The sequence below is a fragment of the Trachypithecus francoisi genome, unplaced genomic scaffold (assembly GCF_009764315.1).
Source record: "Trachypithecus francoisi isolate TF-2019V2 unplaced genomic scaffold, Tfra_2.0 Lachesis_group17, whole genome shotgun sequence".
Classification (NCBI taxonomy): Eukaryota; Metazoa; Chordata; class Mammalia; order Primates; family Cercopithecidae; genus Trachypithecus; species Trachypithecus francoisi.
In genome coordinates, this window is record NW_022681462.1 from 30,355,020 (window position 1) to 30,375,936 (window position 20,917).

Genomic DNA, 20,917 nt, shown 5'->3' on the forward strand with positions numbered 1-20,917 from the left:
ATATGTGTATGTGTGTGTGTAATGGCTAAGAATCTTGCCTAATATATTGTATGCACTAAGCCAGTACTAATAAAATTATTCATCAAATTATCATCTTCATACCATTCTTCAAATGGCATATTATTTGTTCTAATTAAAAACTATGTTTCTGTCTTATGTAAATATCAACAAAAATTAGAAGGTCTAGTTGGTCTGCCCTCTTGACAAAATCCAAAGTTAAATGGTAGTTTTACTAATTTCCTTTACATTCAGTACCTTATTTTCCTCACACAATAAATGTAAACATTAAGGGTAACATCATATTTAAATGATTCACCCCACAACAGACAGACTTTGGGTCATTCATTGACTGGGCTAAAGCCTCACTCTATATTATTTCTGATTTTTTCATGTTAATAGCATAGAAAATCTATTAAATATGGAATGTTATAAATTAGAAATTAATATCTTGGATGTACAAATTATAAAAGTAAACTGAAAACTATAATATAAAATAAATATATATTATGAATTGTTACTTAAGTAAAGCAAAAGTATTCATTTAAAATATTTTCAAAAAGAAAAGTCCAGAGCAAAATAACCTATATAAAACATTCTACCAATATTCAATAAATAATTAATACTAATTCTTCAGCAGAAAATAATTCCAAAAAATGAAGAAGAGGGAACTTCATTGTAGAGGCCAGTATTACTATAATACCAAGGCCAGACACAAGTATAAACAGAAGGTCTGTAGCAAAAGTGCCATATTCACGTAGACACATACAGCCTCAGAAAACGTTAGCACGCTAAATTCAGGCACTTCAAATATGACTATACACCAAGAACAAGTGTGATTGTTTTGCAAATGTAGTTGTGACTTAATATATAAAATTCAATCAAGATAATGCCCAGTATTAGTAAAGAGCAAAAAGTGATCCTTTCAATAGGCACAGAGAAATTTACAAATGTCAAGCATCCATTCCTGACAAAACCCTCAGCAAACTACTAACAGAAAAAGATTCTGAGACCCACTAAGAGGTATCTATACAAAAATCCACAGCTAACATCACACTGAATGGTGACAGACTCGCGCTTCTCTACCTGAAAGTTTGAGAAGACAAGACCTTCCACTTTAACCACTCTATTCAGCATTGCGCTGGAGGTATTAGCCAGGGAAATTCTACAATAGAAAGAAATTGTCCAGATTGTAAAAGACAAGTAGAACTGTCATTATTGCAAATGAAATAATTTTCTGAAAAATAAAAGGATTCACTAAAATATCACTAGAATTAATACATGATTTTATCAGGGGTTTTTAAGAATTGGGCAGGGTGGGACTCTAGGTACAAAGGTTCAGTGCACAAACATACATGTTTAGGAGGCCGAGGTGAGTGGATTACCTAAGGTGAGAGTTCAAGACCAGCCTGGCCAACATGGTGAAACCCAGTCTCTACATAAAAAAATTAAAAAAAAATGAGCCGGGCGAGGTGGTACACACCTGTAATCCCAGCTTCTTGGGAGGCTGAGGAGGAAAATCGCTTGAACCTGGGAGCCGGAGGTTGCAGTGAGCTGAGGTGGTGCCCCTGCACCCAAGCCTGGGCGACAGAGTAAGACTCTGTCTTAAAAAAAAAAAAAAAAAAAAAAAAAAAAAAAAATCTAAAACCAACTAGGGTCACCTGTTCAAGTTCGTACTGGTTAGGGATCCTATCTCCTTCTGATATCTGGTCAGGAGTGGAGAAGCTCTGGTGGTGTTGGGCCATCCGGTTTCTTTATGCAGCTATGCCTACAAATAAAATAAAGAAACTAAAGAAACATAGTAAGAAAAAGAACTTTCCCAGTTATTTCATCAGAGTGGCCCTGGTAACATTTTAATTAATTTTTCATTTCTTTCTTTCTTTCTTTTTTTATTTTTTAAACTGGTGTCTTCCTCTGTCACCCAGGCTGGAGTGCAGTGGCTCGATCTCAGCTCACTGCAACCTCCACTTCCCCCCACGTTCAGGTGATTCTCCTGCCACAGCCTCACACCGGGCTAATTTTTTGTATTTTTAGTGGAGACAGCATTTTGCCACGTTGGCCAGGCTGCTCTCGATCTCTTGACTTCGCGATCTGCCTGCCTTGGCCTCCCAAAGTGCTGGGATTACAGTCATGGGCCACCACACCCGACCTAACTTTTCTTAAATGTATGTAGAGCTCACATTTATTTCAGTGTTTAATACTGTAAGTGTTTTGGGCCTAAGTTTGGTGATGTTTTTGTGACCAGAAATATGCCATAGAAACAACTATTTCTATAAATTAGGCTACAGCAAAAATGGGGTAATTACAGGTCACAGTTTTCAAGAACATTTTAAATCCTCACACTAAATGGGAACTTACTGTATTCAGCAGGCAATGGAGAGTCAGAAAAGCTTAAGCAAAAATATGAAATTCTTTTACCAGAACATAGTTGAGACAATTTTATGAAACATCAGTTTTATAACAAAGTTATTAAATTACGTAGATACTATTAGGGCTGTGAAGATAAAGGCCACATAGGCCAATTTATTTGCAAGTCAGCACATAAACATAGAAGGATGATTAACAATATACGCTTGTAGCTTATGCTAAATGTTGGTGGGAACAGACAATAAATTACGGAGAACTTCAGAGGACACTAAGCTTGGATGGGATCTTGGAAGTTTTACAGGTCAATGCCACTCCATCTATTGGCTGATTTTCACTAGGTTAATAAATGAACAATGAAGATAACACATACCAGAAGTTAAAATCTCATTTCATTGAGTATCTGCTACATCTGTGCCACTGTAGTGTACTAGGTGCCTTACAGCACTTATAAGTCCTCTACTTACAAAACGCTTTTCACAAAATATGAAATTCCAAGTAAAGGTTCAGACATAAGATGTTTGTTTTTAAAATTTTTTTTCTTTTTTTGAGACAGAGTCTTGCTCTGTCCCCCAGGCTGGAGTGCAGCGGCGCCATGTCAGCTCGCTGCAAGCTCTGCCTCTCAGGTTCAAGCAATTCTCCTGCCTCAGCCTCCTGAGCAGGTGGAACTACAGGCGTGTGCCACCACATCCAGCTAATTTTTGTACTTTTAATATGAGATAGGGTTTCAATATGTTAGCCAGGTGAGTCTCAATCTCCTGACTTCGTGATCCGCCCACCTCAGCCTCCCAAAGCGCTGAGATTACAGGCGTGAGCCACCGCACCTGGCCTGTTTTTAAAATCTTTATACAGCCTGGTATCCTTTTTCCTTTCCTTCCTTTTACCCTTTTATGAATTTTATCTTAGACTAACCTCTGTAATGTTGCTATATGCCATTACTCAATTGCTGTGTTTGATGAATCACAAAATGGTGTGAAACTTCTATTAATGTTCTTTTTAAATAAAATATTTATGAATGCATCCAGCAAAATGCTTAAAATTTGGGTATTCACAAAGTGTTAGTTTTCTGTGGATCTCTCTAACAATGTGAAAACTCAAAATGAATATAAAATATTAATATATATTTCAAAGTATTCTACAAGTATAAAAACTATCTCATTTTTATTTTCATGTATGTAAAACATTAATAATTTTTAGTCAACATAAACATGATCCTTACATCTAAACTTGTATTAGTTCAATTAAGAGTTAATATAGTATCCTAAAGTAATCGAATATTCAAAGATAAAGTATTCTGACTTGGAAGATACATAAAATTATTTTCAGCTGAGTGCAGTGGACTATGCCTACAATTTCAGCACTTTGGGAGGCCAAGGCAGGTGGATTGCTTGAGGTCAGGAGTTTGAGACCAGCCTGGCCAACATGGTGAAACCCCATCTCTACTAAAAGTAGCCAGGCATGGTGGAGCATGCCTGTAATCCCAACTACTCTGGCGGCTGAGGCAGGAAAACCACCTGAACCTCAGAGGTGGAGGTTGCAGTGAGCCGAGAGCATGCCAGTGCACTCCAGCCTGGGTGACAGAGTGAGATTCCACATCAAAATAATAATAATAATAATAATAATAACCATTTTCTGTGACTCACAAGATAAAATAGCATTACAGAATACTGAATAGTCCTGAATTTGGTTTTGTTTATTTTGCTTTTTATTTCGTTTTGTTCACCTTGACCAGTGGGCTGGTGGGTCTTAGGTGCAGCTGCATTTTCATTTTTAGGATCAAGATTTTAAAACTTAAAGTGGCAATTTCTCTAATTTTTTGACAGCTATTTCTCAGGTTGCAAGTTAAAATTTCCATTTTACTAAAGTCTTTGGTTTAATAATGATTTTGTAATGACTTAATATATAGTTTAATGAGTAATGAGAGGTACTATAAAATTTCAGAAGTCAAAACTAAAGAACTTATTCATGGAACCAAACACCACCTGTTTCCCAAACACCTATTAAAATAAAAAATATGTAAAAATATATTTTTTATAAAAATATTTATTTAAAAACAAAACGAAAATGAAAAAATATATATCCAGGTTAAAAAAAAAAAACTATTTCAGTTAAACAACAAATACTTTTTGGGGGACTTTACTACAAAATTGTTATTATAATAAGACAGATAAAAAAACTAAGTTTTAAAAATTAAAAATAGTAAGTAAAAAAAAAAGATAATAACAAATATTGGTATATTCATGAAGGCCCACTCAGTAGCTGTTTTCCAAAGTGGTTACACCAGTCAGGTGTAAAGGCACACACCTGTAATCCCAGCACTTCGAGAGGCCGAAGTGGCCAGATTACTTGAGTTCAGGAGTTTGACACAGACCTGGGCTACATGGCAAAACACAATCTCTACAAAAATGTAAAAATCAGCCACACATGATAGTATTCACCTGTAAGTCCCAGCTACTTGGGAAGCTGAGATAAGAGGATCACTTGTGCTTGAGAGATCACAGCTGCACTGACCACGTCCATACCACTGTACTCCAGCCTGGGTGACAGAGCAAGGTTTTGTCTCCAAAAAAAAACAAACAACAAAGTTGGTGACAATGTGGAAGAACTGTAACCCACATACATTACTTATATTACTAGTGGGAACATAAAATGGTGTAATCAATGTGGGTGTTTCTTTTCTGGTCATTTGATTTTTTAAAAAATCAAGATATTGTCTCCCTATGTTGCCCAGGCTGGTCCTGAACTCCTGGGCTAAAGCAGTCCTCCAAACTAGCCTCTCAAAATATCTGGGATTAAAGGTGTAAGCCACTGTGCCTGACCTGTGTGACCACTTTGAAAAACAGCGCAGCCGTTTCTCAAAGGCTAAATGTATAGTTATCACACAATGCAACAGTTTCACTCCTACGTGTAAATCTAAGAGAAATAAAAATATACATTCACAGTAAAACTTGCATATGATTGTTCATAGCAGCATTACTCATGATGGCCAATACGCAGAAACAACACAAATGTCCATCAACTGATGAATGGATAAACATAAACTATTATTCAGCTACAAAGGAAAAAAATACTGAATACTGATACACACTATAACATGAAAGAAATTTGAGGCCGGGCACAGTGGCTCACACCTGTAACCCAAGCACTTTGGGAGGCCGAGGCAGGTGGATCACGAGATCAGGAGATTGAGACCATCCTGGCCAAAACAGTGAAACTCTACTAAAAAGAATACAAAAAAATTAGCCAGGGGTGGTGGCGGTCACCTGAAGTCCCAGCTACTTGAGAGGCTGAGGCAGGAGAATGACGCAAACCCGGGAGGCAGAGCTTGCAGTGAGCCGAGATCACACCACTTGCACTCCAGCCTGGGCGACAGAGCGAGACACTGTTTCAAAAAAAAAAAAAAAATTGAAAACATTGTGCTAAGAGAAAAAAAGCAAACTACAAAAGATCACATATTGTACAATTCTATTTCTATAAAAGGTCTGGATGAGGCAAAACTACAATGACAGAAAATAAATCAGTGTTTGTCTATGAAGACATGGGAATGTGGAGGAAGTAGGAGGTAGCAGCTAAGAACTGAGGGTTTCTCACTCATAAGTGGGTAATTCATAAGCGAGTAATCACTTCTAAAAGTGACTGTGGTGATGGATACACAGCTCTTTGAATATTCTAAAAACCACTTAATTGCATACTTTCTTTTTTTCTTTAGATATTTAGAGACAAGTTCTCCTTCTGTCACCCACGCTGTAGTGCAGTGGCACCATCTGGTCTCACCTATAGGTTTCACCTATGCCTTCTGGGCTCAAGTGATCTTCCAGCCTCATGTCCACAAGTAGCTGGGACTGCAGGCATGAGCCAGCACACCCAGCTAATTTTTGTATTTTTAACAGAGATGCTGTTTTACCTTGTTGCCCAGGCTAGTCTCAAACTCCTGAACTCAAATATTCTGCCTCCCTCAGCCTCCCAAAGTCTTAGAATTATAGGAAGTAGCCACTGTGCACGGTCTGAATTACAAATTCATAAATGAATTGTATGATATGTTAGTCATATTTCAATAAAATCATTATTTATAAAAGGGGCCGAGTGTTGTGGCTCATGCCTGTAATTCCAGCACTTTGGGAGGCCAAGGCAGGCAGATCACCTGAGGTCAGGAGTTCGAGACTAGCCTGGCCAACATGGCAAAACGCTGTCTCTACTAAAATACAAAAAATTAGCCAGGCATGGTGGCGTGCACCTGTAATGCCAGCTATTCATGAGGCTAAGGCAGGAGAATTACTTGAACCGGGGAGGTGGAGGTAGCAGTGAGCCGAGATTGTGCCACTGAACTCCAGCCTGGGCAACAGAGCAAGAGTCTGCCTTGCTCCCTCCTCAGTCTCCCAAAATGCCGAGATTACAGTCATGAGTCACTGTGCCCAGCATGTATATCTCTTTCACTGGCTATTTCTGAGATAAATCCTTTCCAATGAACCAGTCATAGTAAAAAAAAAAAAAAAGAAAGAAAATAGGGGTTGAATAAAGGTGCCTCCTACCTGCGTATAACGCCAGCGCTTTGGGAAGCTGAGGCAGAAAGATCACTTGAGGCCAGAGTTTAACACCATCCTGGGCAACATAGCAAGATCCCACCTGTAAAATAAAAAATAAAGAAGTCAGCTGGGCATAGGGGCCAATGTCTATAGTCCCAGCTACTTGGGAGGCTGAGGTGAGAGGATTGTTTGAGCCCAGGGGTTTCAGGCTGCAGTGAACCATGATCAGACCACTGCACTGCAGCCTGGGTGACAGAGTAAGACCCTGTCTCTAGGAAGAAAAAAGAAAAAGAAATGTAAGTTTTTATCACCTTCTGAGAGTAATGGACTTTCAAGGGGAATAGAGAAGAACAAAAGACCACCGAATGGTTGAGGGTGGGCTGCTGGTTAGGCTCAGTTCCCAGCTGAGTAGTATCTGAGAAATTCATTAGTAAAATTATGGTTCTAGGGGTGAGTCATGCAGTCAAATGATGAATGTTAAATCCATTACAAATGTTTCTTTACATGAATTCCAGTGAAAAATTCCAAGTTCCTAAACAGCAAGTGAGTAGCTAGAACTATAGGCACATGTCACCTTACCTGGCTAATTTTTAGAAAAATTTTTTGTAGAGATGGGTTTTCATCATGTTGCCCAGGCTAGTCTTAAACTCCTGAGCTTAAGCGATGCTCCCACCTCAGTCTCCCAAAATGCCGAGATTACAGTCATGAGTCACTGTGCCCAGCATGTATATGTCTTTCACTGTCTGTTTCTGAGATAAATCCTTTCCAATGAACCAGTCACAGTAAATTGGTGAGATGCAGTGGCTCACATCCATAATCCCAGCACTTTGTGGAGGTTGAGGTGGGAGGATCATGTGAGGCCAGAAATTTGAGACCAGCCTGGGCAACATAACAAGACCCCATCTCCACAAAAAATAAAAGAACATAGTCAGTTATGGTGGGGCAGGCCTGTGTTAGTCTCAGCTATTTGGGAGGCTGAGGTGGGAGGATCACTTGGGGCCAGTTCGAGGCTACAGTGAGCTTTGATCACATCACTGCATTCCAGCCTCGCAACAGAATGAGATCCTGCATCTCAGGGAAAAAAAGAAAATAACCTGTTTTTCTGAGTTCTACAAGCTGTTTTAGCAAATGATTCAACCCAAGAAGGGGGCCAGGATACCCTGCTTTCTAACTGATCGGTCAAAACTACATGTAACAACCCAGGGCTTGCAACTGGTTATGTGAAGTGAGGGTAGTCTCGTGGTACTGAGCCCCCATCCTGCGGGGTCTGCACTAAACTGCAGGGAGTGTCAGAATGGAATTGTGGGATACCAAGTTGGTATCCAGATTGTCCAAAAATTGGTGTAGAAACTCCGCACGCACATTTGGTTGCAAGTGTTTGACCACAACCACCATTCGAGAAAATAAAAAACAAAACAAACAGACAAAAAAAAAAAAACTACTCATTAGAATTTAAAAACAAAACTGTATGTTCTACAAAAACAAATCAACCTTATCCACAGCCCAGTCCTACTGAACTATTGAATGTTAGAATAGAAGGTCTCACCATTGACTTGAGAGCTGACGTGAGGAACGTCACCACCATCCTGCTCTCCTAGGACTCCTCATATTCAACAGACAGGGCGAACACTAAAACTTGGGCCACGATCCCTGCACAAGCAAAGTAGTAAGAAAGTGAGGGGTGGGCTGGGTGAGGTGGCTCACACCTGTAATCCTAGTACTTTGGGAGGCTGAGGCAGGTGGATCATGAGGTCAGGAGTTTCAGACCAGCCTGGCCAATATGGTGAAACACCGTCTCTACTGAAAATTCAAAAACAAATTTGCTGGACATAGTGGTGCACGCCTGTAGTCCCAGCTACTAGGGAGGCTGAGATAGAATGATGAGAACCCGGGAGGTGAAGCTTGCAGTGAGCCGAGATCGCACTACTGCACTACAGCCTGGGTGACAGAGGAAGACTCCACCTCAAAAAAAAAAAAAAAAAACCAAAAGAATAACATTATCTATAAAATAGAATAAGCATACAATAGGCTGGGCACAGTGACTCACTCCTATAATCCCAGCATTTTAGGAAGCTGAGGCGGACGGATCATGAGGTCAGGAGATTGAGACCATCCTGGCCAACATGGTGAAACCCCATCTCTACTAAAAATACAAAAATTATCTGGGTGTGCTGGCAGTGTGCCTGTAATCCAAGCTACTTGGGAGGCTAAGACAGGAGAATCGCTTGAACCAAGGAGTCAGAGATTGCGGTGAGCTGAGATTGTGCCATTGCTCTCCAGCCTGGTGACAGAGCGAGACTCTGTCTCAAAAAAAAAAAAAAAAAAATTACAACAAATACAGGAAAATATAAAATCTCTTTTTCTCCTAACCTTCTGCTGGTACCTCAATTTCTGCTGGTACCATTCTGCCATTGCTCTCTAAAGAACAATGGCTTCAGCTGGGTGCGGTGGCTCACGCCTGTAATCCCAGCACTTTGGGAGACCAAGTGGGAGGATCACGAGGTCAGGAGATCAAGACCGTCCTGGCTAACATGGTGAAACCCCATCTCTACTAAAAATACAAAAAATTAGCCAGGTGTGGTGGCGGGCACCTGTAGTCCCAGCTACTCAGAAGGCTGAGGCAGGAGAATGGCAGGAACTCAAGAGGCGGACCTTACACTGAACTGAGATAGCGCCACTACACTCCAGCCTGGGTGACAGAGCGAGACACCGTCTTCAAAAAAAAAAAAAAAAAAAGAATAATGGCTTCATAAAGAGAAAATAAACACCACGATATAAACCAGTAAAAACTAACATCGGAAGAGAAAAGAGAACATAGGTAACAATGCAAACACTCTTAAGACATAATAAACATATAAAAAATGATTCTTTTAACTCAATCCAAATAATGTTTTCTAATTCAGAAAAAAATGTAACACTTATATTGGAAACTAAAAAATGTTATTTTAAAATACAAATACAGAGTAAACCCAAGTAGATTTTGGGGTTCACTATCAGTGTAACTACATGATAAAATTACTGGCTATTGGAATCTGAAGAAGTACAATTATGGTTCAAGTACCATGTTCATCTGTCACTGACACACACACACACAAAAATCACGAGGAATGCTTGCTTTGCTCACTTAATTAACTCTCTAAGTTCAAGGTTTGCTTTGGAATGCTTCCTGTTTCCATTTTCAGTCCAGGTAACAGTAGGGCAAGGCCAGGGCAAGGCAGGGCAGTACAGGCCCAGGTCCACGGCAGTGGCAGGGCAAAGCCAGGTTCAGGGAAGGGCCAGTGCAAAGGCAAGACCAGGATGGGACCAGAGCAGGGCAGGGCTGAGACAGTCCAGGTAACAGTAGGGCAGGGCCAGGGCAAGGCAGGGCAGTACAGGCCAGCTCCACGGCAGTGACAGGGCAAAGCCAGGCCCATTGCCAATGCAACAGCCCTCCCTACAAGGCTTCCACCACCTGGCCACTGTCGCAGCACGGCCATCCCTGTAAGCCTGACCCCCAACCCTGGCTGTAGCCGCCTGACCACCTAGCACGGTCACTCTCCTCCCGTTCCAGCACGCTGCAGTCTCCATCGCTGCCACCCACCCGCTGAGGCGAGGCAAGCCGTGGTGTCACAGGCTCCAGGTGTCTCCTCCTCCTCCTGGCACAGAGCAGCTGGGCGGGCAAAGCCAGAATAGCCTAGAGGAAGATGCGAGGGGTGGTAGCATTAAGAGCCTCAACTTGTCATGCCAGGGACTGGTGGCAGGGGCCAGTTTCAGCAAAGGCACTCGCACCCACCCTCCGAAGTACAGCCTCTCCTTTTGGCCCAAGCTGGCCAGGAACTGGGGCCTAGAGTAGGTGCTGCAGACACCACAGCACCCAGCTCCCCACTCCACAGGAACCACTGGCCCACCCGGGCTGCACTCCTCAGGAACAGGAGCAGCAGAAAAATTCAGACCCAGCCAGCCCTCCACACCCAGGTGCCAATTCCTGTTCCGGATGCCTCCACGCCCAGGGCCCTGTCCCCCATGGTGTCTGCTACTCCATACCCGGGCTGCCTGGCAGCCTCTGAGGCACAGACCCAGAGTGCATGGGCCCAGGAGCCACGGTGGGTGTGGGTCTCTCTGCCACGCTCAGGATTCCCACAGAAACACAGTGCGCCTGCCATGCTCCAGTATGAGCAAGAGTAGGTGGCCCTCTGGAGTGTGGAGTCCAGGGAGAGGAGAACTGCTCCTTCCTCGGATGCCACACTGTTGCTGCCAACTCTGCTGACTGCCCCCAGCAGTGCAGACCCTGATAGCACCGAACTCGCCCCCGCTTCACGGCCAGTCCTGCCCTCAATAGCGCACCCCACCTCCGCCCCCCAACGCCGCCAGTAGCGTATACCCGACAGTGCCTTTACCTGTCCTCCTCCATGGGCACTGCGACCCCAGAAAGTGCCCATAACCCACCCCCCGCACCGTAGGCAGCGCAGCCCTCTACAGTGCTACCAACTAATACCCCCAATGCAGGCAATGACACCCTGGATAGTGCCCCCAACACACCCCACACTGCGAAAAGTGCAGCCCCGATAGCCCCTGCCCTACCACTCTGGTCATGCTGCAGTCTCTGTCACCGCCACCACCAACCACAGTGAAGGAAGCCACTGGGCCGCACGCTCTAGCACTCAGCAGCCAGGCCCGGAGCAGCTCTGGCTGATGGCCGGCTCCTACCACTCCAACCACGCTGCTGTCTCCATGGCCATCTTCTCTGACTACAAAGGAATAAAACTAGGTATCAGTAAGAAGAGTAATTTTGAAAACCCATACAATCACATGGAAGTTAAACAATACGCTCCTGAATGAATGACTAGTAGGTCAATGAAGATACTAAGACAGAAATTAAAAAATTTTATGAAACAAATGGTAATCAAAACACAATACAGCAAAACTTACGCTACACAGAAAGCAGAACAAAGGCAGAGATTTATAGCTATAAGTGCCTACCATCCAAACAAAAGAAAAACTTCAAAATAACAATACATCTTAAAGAACTAGTAAGGACAAACTAAACCCAAAATAAGAAAATAAGAAAATAAGATCACAGCAGAAATAAAATTTAAATAAAAAAGTACAAAAGATTAAACAGAAAGTTGGTTTTCTGGAAAGCTAAACAAAATTGACAAACTTTTAACCAGGCTAAGAAAAAAGACAGAAGATTCCAACAAATAAAATCAACAGATAAAAAAAGAAAACATTACAACTGATATTTCAGAAATTCAAAGGATCATAACTGGCTATCATATGCCAATAAATTGGAAGCTTAGTAGAAATTGACAAATTTCTAGACGCATACAACCTACCTAGGTTGAACAGTCAAAACGTGCAAGACCAGAACAGATTGGTAACAAGTAATGAGATTGAAGCCATCAGAAAAAGTCTCCCAGTAAAGAAAAGCCCAGGAACGGATGGCTTCACTGCTGATGGCTTCACACCAAACGATATAAAGACCTAGTACCAATCCTACTCAAACTACTTTGAAAAACAGGAGGGAATACTTCCAAACTTATTTTATGAGGCCATTATTACCCTGATACCAAAATCAGATAATGACATCAAAGAAGGAAACTACAGGCCAGTATCTCCAATGTTGATGCAAAAATCCTCAACAAAATATCAGTGAATCAAATTCAGCAATACATTGAAAAAATAATTCATCATGATCAAGTGGGATGTATCCCTGGGATGCAAGGTCATTCAACGTACAATGTGATACATCATATCAACCAAATAAAAGACAAAAACAGTATGATCACGTTAATTGAAACTGAAAAAGCATTTAATGATATTCAACATCCCTTCACACTATAAATCCTCAAAAAAACTGGAACAGAAGAAACATATCGCAACATAATAAAAACCACATGAGAGACACCCACAGCCAGAATCACACCGAATGGGGAAAAATGGAAAGCTTTTCCTCTAAAATCTGGAACATGATAAGGATGTCCACTGTCACCACTGTTATTTAACGCAGTACTGGAAATCCTAGCTAAAGCAATCAGTGTAGCCCCGATACGGTTCCCAACCCACCCTGCCCCCTGCCACCAGCAGTGTAGCTCGCACCCAACACACCCAAACCGCTCCGCCTCCCCGCACCATGGGCTTGGCAGCACCCCACAGCGCCCTTAACCGGAAACCGCCACCCTCCCCACAGCCGCGCAGTGCAGCCCTGGATAGCACACTTAGCCCAGCCTACTGCTGCCGGCAATACAGTCTGGGATAGTGCTCCCAACCAGCTCCCCGACAAGGGCACTGCAGCCCTGGTTAAGGCCTCCAACCCACCCCCCGGTGCAGGCAGCACAGCCCCAGATAGCACACCCAAGGCGGGCAGTGACGCCTGAGATAGGGCCCCCAAACTGTCCCAGGCCACGGACAGTGGAGCCCTGGATAGCGCACTTACTCTGACGCCTTTCTATGCTCTGGCCAGCTTCAGTGTCCGCGGCTGCCACCAACTGCAGCGAGCAAAGCACGCCAGCGAGGCGAGTCAGTGAGGACAGCCACAGCCCCACAGGCTCCAGCCTCCAGCGTGCGGCAGCCAGCACCTCCTACTCCAAGCTGGTAAGGGAGCAGCCACGAAGTCAGACACAGACAAGGCTGGAATAGGGAGACGCCCCCACTTAACATGCTTTATATACCAAGATTATAAACTACGTGTTCTGATTGGATGAGAGGAAAAGGCTAGGCCTACTCTGATTGGACTTTATTTTCACATTCTCATTGGTTAGTCTAAGGCTTGCTCTCATCCAATCAGAACGTGAAGATAACATCCAATCAGAGTAGGCACAGCAGTTTTCTCTCATCCAATCAGAACATGAAGTCCAGGAAACTGGCCTGCACAACCTCAGTATATAAGGCACACTAACGGGAGTCACGTCATAGTGGGCTCTGTTGTGTTAGTCCATAAGTTTCTTCCACTGGCAGTTTAGAGCAGGCAGAAGCCGGTTCTGCCCCCATACTGAAAGCTGGAGCCTGTGGCGCCAGGGCTTGCCTCTGCTTGGTGTGTGGCGGCAATGGAGAGAGGCAGCTGGTGGTGAGAGCTGCTCCATGCCTGGCTACAGGAAGGGAAGGAGGAGGAGGAGGAGGCACCTACCACAGGCTGGAGGCTAGAGCCTGTGGGATTGTGGCTGGCCTCGCTAGCCCTCACCTCACTGGGTCGCCTCCATGTGGTTGGTGGCAGCGATGGACACTGCAGTTGGCCAGAGGTAGAAAGTCGATGGGGTAGGTGCGCTGTCCCGGGCTGCCCGCAGCGGGGACTGGTTGGGGTGTTATTCGAACGTCACTGTTTTGGCGTACTAGAATGTTATTCCGGGCGTCACTAGTTTCAGGTGTGCTGTGGGGATGCACTGCTCTCAGCAGCAGGGGTAGGTAGGGGGGGTGTGGGTGGGGTGGCGGTGAGGGGGGCGGATTGGAGTCACTATCTTGGCTGTATTGCTGGCAGCAGTAGGGCTGGTTGGGGGCGCTATTGGGTGCTGCACTGCCCCCGACAGGGGCGGGGTAGGGGCTGCTATTGTGGTTACACTGCGCGGCCTGGGGGTGGGAGGACTGGTCGGGGTCCTGACTGATCGGGCTTCATTGCCCACAGCAGAGTGGGGACACTCTCCGGGGCTGCTCTGCCCATGGTGGGGGGCTTCTTGGGGGCACCATGTGGGGTTGCAATGCCCGTGGCAGGGGTATAGGTTAGAGCCGGTATCCGGTGCTACACTGCTGGTGGTGGGGCAGGGGAGTGAGGGGTGCAGGTAGGTGCTTGGAAGGTGTGGTTTCAGGCGCTGTCGGGGCCACACTGCCCATCATAGAGGGTGGGTTGGGTGTGCTATTGGGAGATACACTCCTCGCAGCAAGGGGCGGTTTGGGGGCGATACCTGGCCGGTGGTAGGCGGGCTTGTGGGATGGGTTGTGTGCACAGTTCGGGGGCTGCTCTGCGGTCAGTGGGGGCGAGTTAGGGGCTCTATCAACTGCTGCACTGTTTGTGGTGGGGGCCGGGTTTGGTGCACTATGGGGACTATATTTCCGGCAGCGGCATACCGCTTAGGGGTGCTGACTGGGGCTATACTGTCCACGGCGGGATGCGGGTGGGGTGCGCTATCCAGGGCATCATTCCCCGTGGCTGCGGGATAGTTGGGGGTGCTGTCTGCTATGTGGGGCTGTACTACCCGTCCTGGGGAGGGGGTTGCGGACCTTAAGCATCCTTGGCTGCACTATTGACGGCGGGGAGGAGGTTGCTGTGCTCTGCCTGGGGCGTCACTGCCTGCAGCGGATTAGGGGTCCTCTCAGTGGCTGCATGGCACACGGCAGGGGGTGGGATGGGGACGTGTTCTGGTGCTGCCCTGTCCGAGGTGGGGGCGGATTGGGGGCGCTATTGGGTTCTGCACCGCAGCAGCGAGGGGCGGTGTTAGGGGTACTGTCCTGGGGCCAACAGCAGCGGGTTAGGGGCGCTATCAGGGGCTGCCCTGCCAGTGGCGGCAGAGGTTGCAGCAACAGCAGTGGTCTCCAAGGAAGGAGCTTTCCTCCTCTCCCTGGACTCCAGACTCTAGAGGGCGATCTCCTCCTGCTCCTGCTGGAGTGCAGCAAGGGCACAGCCTTTCCGCAGGAATCCTGAGCAGGGCATAGGCCCCAACACCCGCTGTGGTTCCCGGGGCCACGACCCTTCTCTCTGTGTTGTGGAGACCACCTGGGACCCGTAGGCACGACAGACACGGAGTAGCGGACACCACGGGAGGACAGGGCTCTGTGGGTGAAGGTATGAGGATCGGGAACCGGGCTTGGGTGGGAGGGCTGGCTGGGTCTGAGTCCCTGCTGGTTCTGCTCCCCAAGGAGTGCAGGCCTGGTGCGCCCAGCTGTTCCTGTGGATTGGAGCCAGGCAATGTGGTGTTACCAGTATCCACTCCAGGCTCCAGTTCCTGGTCCGCTTGGGCCAAATGGAAAGGCTGGACTTTGGAGGGTGGATGTGAGTGCCTTCACTGAGACCAGCCCCTGCCATTCAGTGGCCAGGATGACAAGGTGAGACTCTAACGCTATCACTTTGCATGCTCGTCTAAGCTTTTTTGGCTTTGCCTGCCCAGCTGTTCCATGCCAGGAGGAGGAGGAGTTACATGCTGGCAACTTGCAGATGTCCTGGGGCTGCCACTCCCCTTGCTGCGGTTGGTGGCAGCTATGGAGACTGCAGCGACCCAGAGCGGTAAGAGGACGGCCAGCTGCGGCCATGGCAGGGGCAGGGCTGCGGCGTGGCCAGGTAGTAGGCGCTTTGCAGGGTGGGCCAGTGCATTGAGGGCAACAGCAACAATGGTTGTATTGACATCCACGCTAGTGGTGGCAGCAGCAGCAAGCCCAGGGGCTGGGAAGAGGGAGTAGGAGCGCTGAGGGGCCTGCCGGGCCAGGACTGGGCTGGGTAGGAAGCTTCGGGTGCTGTACCACAGTCTTGGTGGAAGTGGTGGAGGAACAGCCAGGGCAAGGAAGAGTTCTACCCCTTCTCTTGCGGTCTCTGGAGGGCGACCTCCTCCTGCTGGCGCATGAATCAGGTGGGAGTGTCAGCAGATTATCTCTTTCTTCCAATGTAATATAGTCATGCACTGCATAACAACATTTTGCCAGCGATGGGCCTGCATGTATCAGGGTAGTCCTATAAAATTATAATGAAACTGAAAAATTCTCATTGCCTAGTGACAGCATAGCCGTCTTAACCTTGTAATGCAACGCAGTACTCACGTGTTTGTGGTAATGATGGCATAAACAAACCTACTGAGCTCCTCTTTCTGTAAAAGTAGAACACATACAGGCCAGGCATGGTGACTCACACCTGTAATCCAAGCACTTTGGGAGGCCGAGGCGGGCAGATCACCAGGTCAGGAGATCGAGACCATCCTGACTAACACGGTGAAACCCCCATCTCTACTAAAAATAGAAAAAATTAGCCAGGAGTGGTGGCAGGCCCCTGTAGTCCCTGCTGCTTGTGAGGCTGAGGCACCTGAACCCAGAAGGTGGAGCTTGTAGTGAGCAGAGATCATGCCATTGCTCTCCAGACTTGGCAACAGAGTGAAACTCAGTCTCAAAAAATAAAAATAAAAAAGTATAGCACATATAATTATACACAGTACATAAAAGTTGATAATGAACAACTATGTTACTGGTTTATGTATTTAATATACTATGGTTTTTGGCATTTTTTTAGAATGCATTCCTTCTACTTATATTAAAAAAAAAGTTAACTGTAAAGATCCTGACCCAGTGTAGGCCTAGGCTAGTGTGTGTGTGTATTTGTGTCTTAGCTTTTACCACAACGAAGTTTAAAAAATTTGTATGCTTATTTTTTGTTCTGAATACTTACCAAGATACAACTTACAAAGAGAGGAAGCGTTGGGGCACCTCAGTGTGTCTTTTTAAAGCTAACGTTATCATTGAGAAAAAAAATAAAACACAGAAAAAGCTATTCTTCAGAAAGAGTTTGAGTGTTTTATGAATTGATTTGCAATTTCATGGTATCTTTATTGATAATACACTTTCAACAGTGCGATCATGTGCACATATTTTACCGAGGAGGCACTTAACACAGGCTGAATCTGCTATAGATATATTCAGCTGATGATCTGTGCCTGTTAGAATACACACCTGGTTCTTAATTACCGCTCTTAAACTCTAATGATGGTAAGTAGAAAGCTATGAAGCAAATTAAGACAATTATCTACATCCTAGCAAAAATTCCCTTTTTACCTGGAATACTCAGTGAATAAAATATCATTAATTTCTGGAACTTGGGAAGTTTTGCCTCAGTTCAGTGAATTAGGAAAATGAGTCTCTAAACAAATTAATAATGTAAACCAGCAGATTGTGGTCTCCACAAAAGTCAAGGGCAAGTAACTGCTGTCAGCTATTTGTAAATCCAGTCAAGGAAGAATAGTTTTGTCATAATAAAGCACATTTTATTATACATTTGTTATATGATGTTATTATATAAAATAACGTCACATTAATTAATGTTATTAAGGGAAATTAGATTTTGAAATATTTTATTTTCATTGCTCTATCTTAACTACTATGTTTACTTGAATGTTCTAGTAGCATGTAGAATCTAGTAAAATATCAACTATATAGGGAAATACATTGTAGATATTACTTACCTTTGAGTTTTCAGTGTCAGAAAGTTCATTGTCATAGGTAACCTAGTAAGCATAAATTAATAATTCTTCTGCATTTAATTAATTAATTGTATCATGTACATTAACCAGTTCATGTAATCCAAGTTAAATTTTGCATGCCTATGGCAGGAAGTTCTAAATCCCTAATGTACATCTCTAAAAGACCTGATTTCTTTCCCCAGACTTATCTCATCTTTTTATCTATCCATCTCTTTCTTCCACTAACAAAATATTCTATCTTAATAGCTGTAAATCAGTTGTATTACTAGTCCCATTCCATCTATGGGAAAACTCCAGTTGAGGGATGTTAAGTGACTTGGTTAATGCCACACAGCTAATCAGTAGGAAATAACCAGGAGTGGAGGCTAGAAACAACTCCAAATCTATAGTCAGCATTGCACTATGTTTGCCATGTACTCTCAGGCATACAAGTCATAAAAGTATTTCTCAATTATCTGGGAAATTTCTACACTCTGCTCTTTCTTAGGGTGTTCCACATACCCAGAGCCTATCACTTCTGTCAGCCTTTTGAATTTTACAACTTTTGTTAAAATAAGATACCATTCCTGATGCTTTTTCCAATTCGTCTAAATATAGAGTGATTTTTATTTTTGTGCACTTCTTAACCATTCGACCTGTTCCCTTATGATGCCATTTGTCTTTACCATCTTTGTTTTTACATTTTATAGGTATTCTCTCCTCCACTAAATTAGGGGCTCTTTGAAGATAATAATTACCTTGCTGTACTTTAAATACAGCCAAATTTGTTTTTGGTATTGATTGCTGAAGAAGTAAAAACGGAAAGTATAAGCTACCAATTGTATTCAGTTCAAATAGTGGCATACCTCAGATATTGTGGATTCAGTTCCAGGCCACTGCCATAAAGCAAGTCAGACGAAGTGTTTTGCATCTAAAAGAAGTTTTGCATCTAAAAGTTATGTTTCTACTACACTGTAGTAAGCGTGCAATAGACTACCTTAGTATTTCTGTATATGTCTACCTTATCATTTCTGCCTATTTAATATATTGGCTATGGGTTTGTCATAAATAGCTCTTATTATTTTGAGGTATGTTTCACCAATACCTAGTTTTTGAGAGTTTTTAACATAAAGGATGTTGAATTTTATCAAAAGCCTTTTCTGCATCTATTGAGATAATCATGTGGTTTTTGTCCTTGGTTTTGTTAGTCATGTAAATTAATTTAATGTCATCTGGATTTCTTTTTGAATTAAAGCAACCATACAAAAAAAGAACCCAGTACATTAACCATTTCAGTCACCCCAAAGTTGCTTTCAAATGCTCCCAGTGTGCATGTATGCATTTGTACTTATTTGTAATGGAATGTAGATGCTGGGTTTTTGCTTTTTGCATTTAACAGTTTTTCTTCATCTTCCTGTTTCTTTGTGGGGGCAGAGCACACATTCTTGATACTTTCATGGCGGTATCACATCCTATCACATAGCTGTCATATTCTGTATTTAGTCATCCCTATTTTGAGTACATTTGGTCGTTTCAACTTTTTGCTATTTTAATCCAAATATTATTATTAGTGAGAATCCTAGCCGCAGGGAATGAGTATCTCTTTTACCTTCTCAAGTGTTTAATGAAAGCTCTATCATTATTTTATTTTATTTTAGACCGAGTTTTTCTCTTGTTGCCCAGGCTGGAGTGCAGTGGCACAATCTTGGCTCACTGTAACCTCTGCCTCCCGGGTTCAAGCGATTCTCCTGCATCAGCCTCCCAAGTATCTGGGATTACAGGCACCCACCACCACGCCCAGCTAACTTTTTTTGTATTCTTAGAAGAGGCGCAGTTTCACCATGTTGGCCAAGCTGGTCGTGAACTCCTGACGTCAGGTGATCCACCCGCCTCAGCCTCCCAAAGTGCTGGGATTACAGGCGTGAGCCACCGCCTTTACTTTTACATCCAAGATATCCTTTCTAGCCTAAAAAGTAAAAGATACACAAAAGTCCTTAAGAGCTGAAAGTGTGTTTATGTGTAATTATGTAGTCCTGCAACTACCCGCACCCACTGTGCTACAGGGAGCCCCACATACCCCCTGAAGGTGTCCGTGCTGTGGAGGCAGCATCATTCTTGTTTTATCTGAGGCTGCAGTGAGCCAAGACCATGTCACTGCACTTCAGCCTGGGCAACAGAGCAAGACTCCATCTCAAAAAAAAAAAAAAAAAAAAGCTTTTTGGCCTTGATGTTTTGTCTTGTGTAATAAACTGCTCAGGAGAATTACGTTGTTGTGTAACTGTACCTTGAGAGTATAAATGTGTCTTGCAGTTCAGCCCTTCCTTTTCACATTGCAAACCCTGAAAGGCTTCTCCTTGCTGGCTGCTTCTAGGATCCCTCTCATACTCATGGCTTTTGTCAATTATGGAGAAGGAAAAATTGGTACTTGAAACACATTAGTTGGAATTGTAAGATAGTTTCTAAATGTAGTGTTGCTTACCTATGTCCTTCACAGAGCTTCAGGGCAGGAGAATCACTCAGCATTCTCCTCAGAAACTCGGAAATGAGCCCCAGCAGCGTCCTCTGAGCCACTGAGCTCCCGCCCCCAGGGTGACTGTGAGCCCTTTAGTTTTGTTCCTCCTTTTGCGTGCTGTGCGTCTATAAAGCTAAACTGTAATAACAGATTCTAGAAGTTTCTGTTGTGGGACTGAGGAACTCTGCAGAATATGTTACAGATCTGGTTGTAAATGATCATGGTCATAATCTAGACATGCCTTTTATTACAGCCACCATGTTCTTCGGGGCTCTGTCTTCTAAGATTTACGGTCTTTTTTGAGATGGCATTGAACTAGGATTGGTCTAAGTGGTGCTGAATAATAGCTGTAATCTGGCTTGGTAGTTGGTTGAAGCATGAAGTAGTGCTTCTTAAAC

At 44.1% G+C, this 20,917-nt stretch overlaps 1 long non-coding RNA gene across 1 annotated transcript; it reads right to left on the reverse strand.

The window, feature by feature from the left end:
- Positions 1–10,472: 10,472 nt before the first annotated feature.
- On the reverse strand, positions 10,473–13,475 carry LOC117062098. Its single transcript, XR_004428214.1, has 3 exons — positions 13,300–13,475; positions 11,445–11,611; positions 10,473–10,557 (listed from the first exon to the last, which is right to left on the reverse strand). It is a non-coding gene; the product is annotated as an uncharacterized LOC117062098 (long non-coding RNA).
- Positions 13,476–20,917: the final 7,442 nt, after the last annotated feature.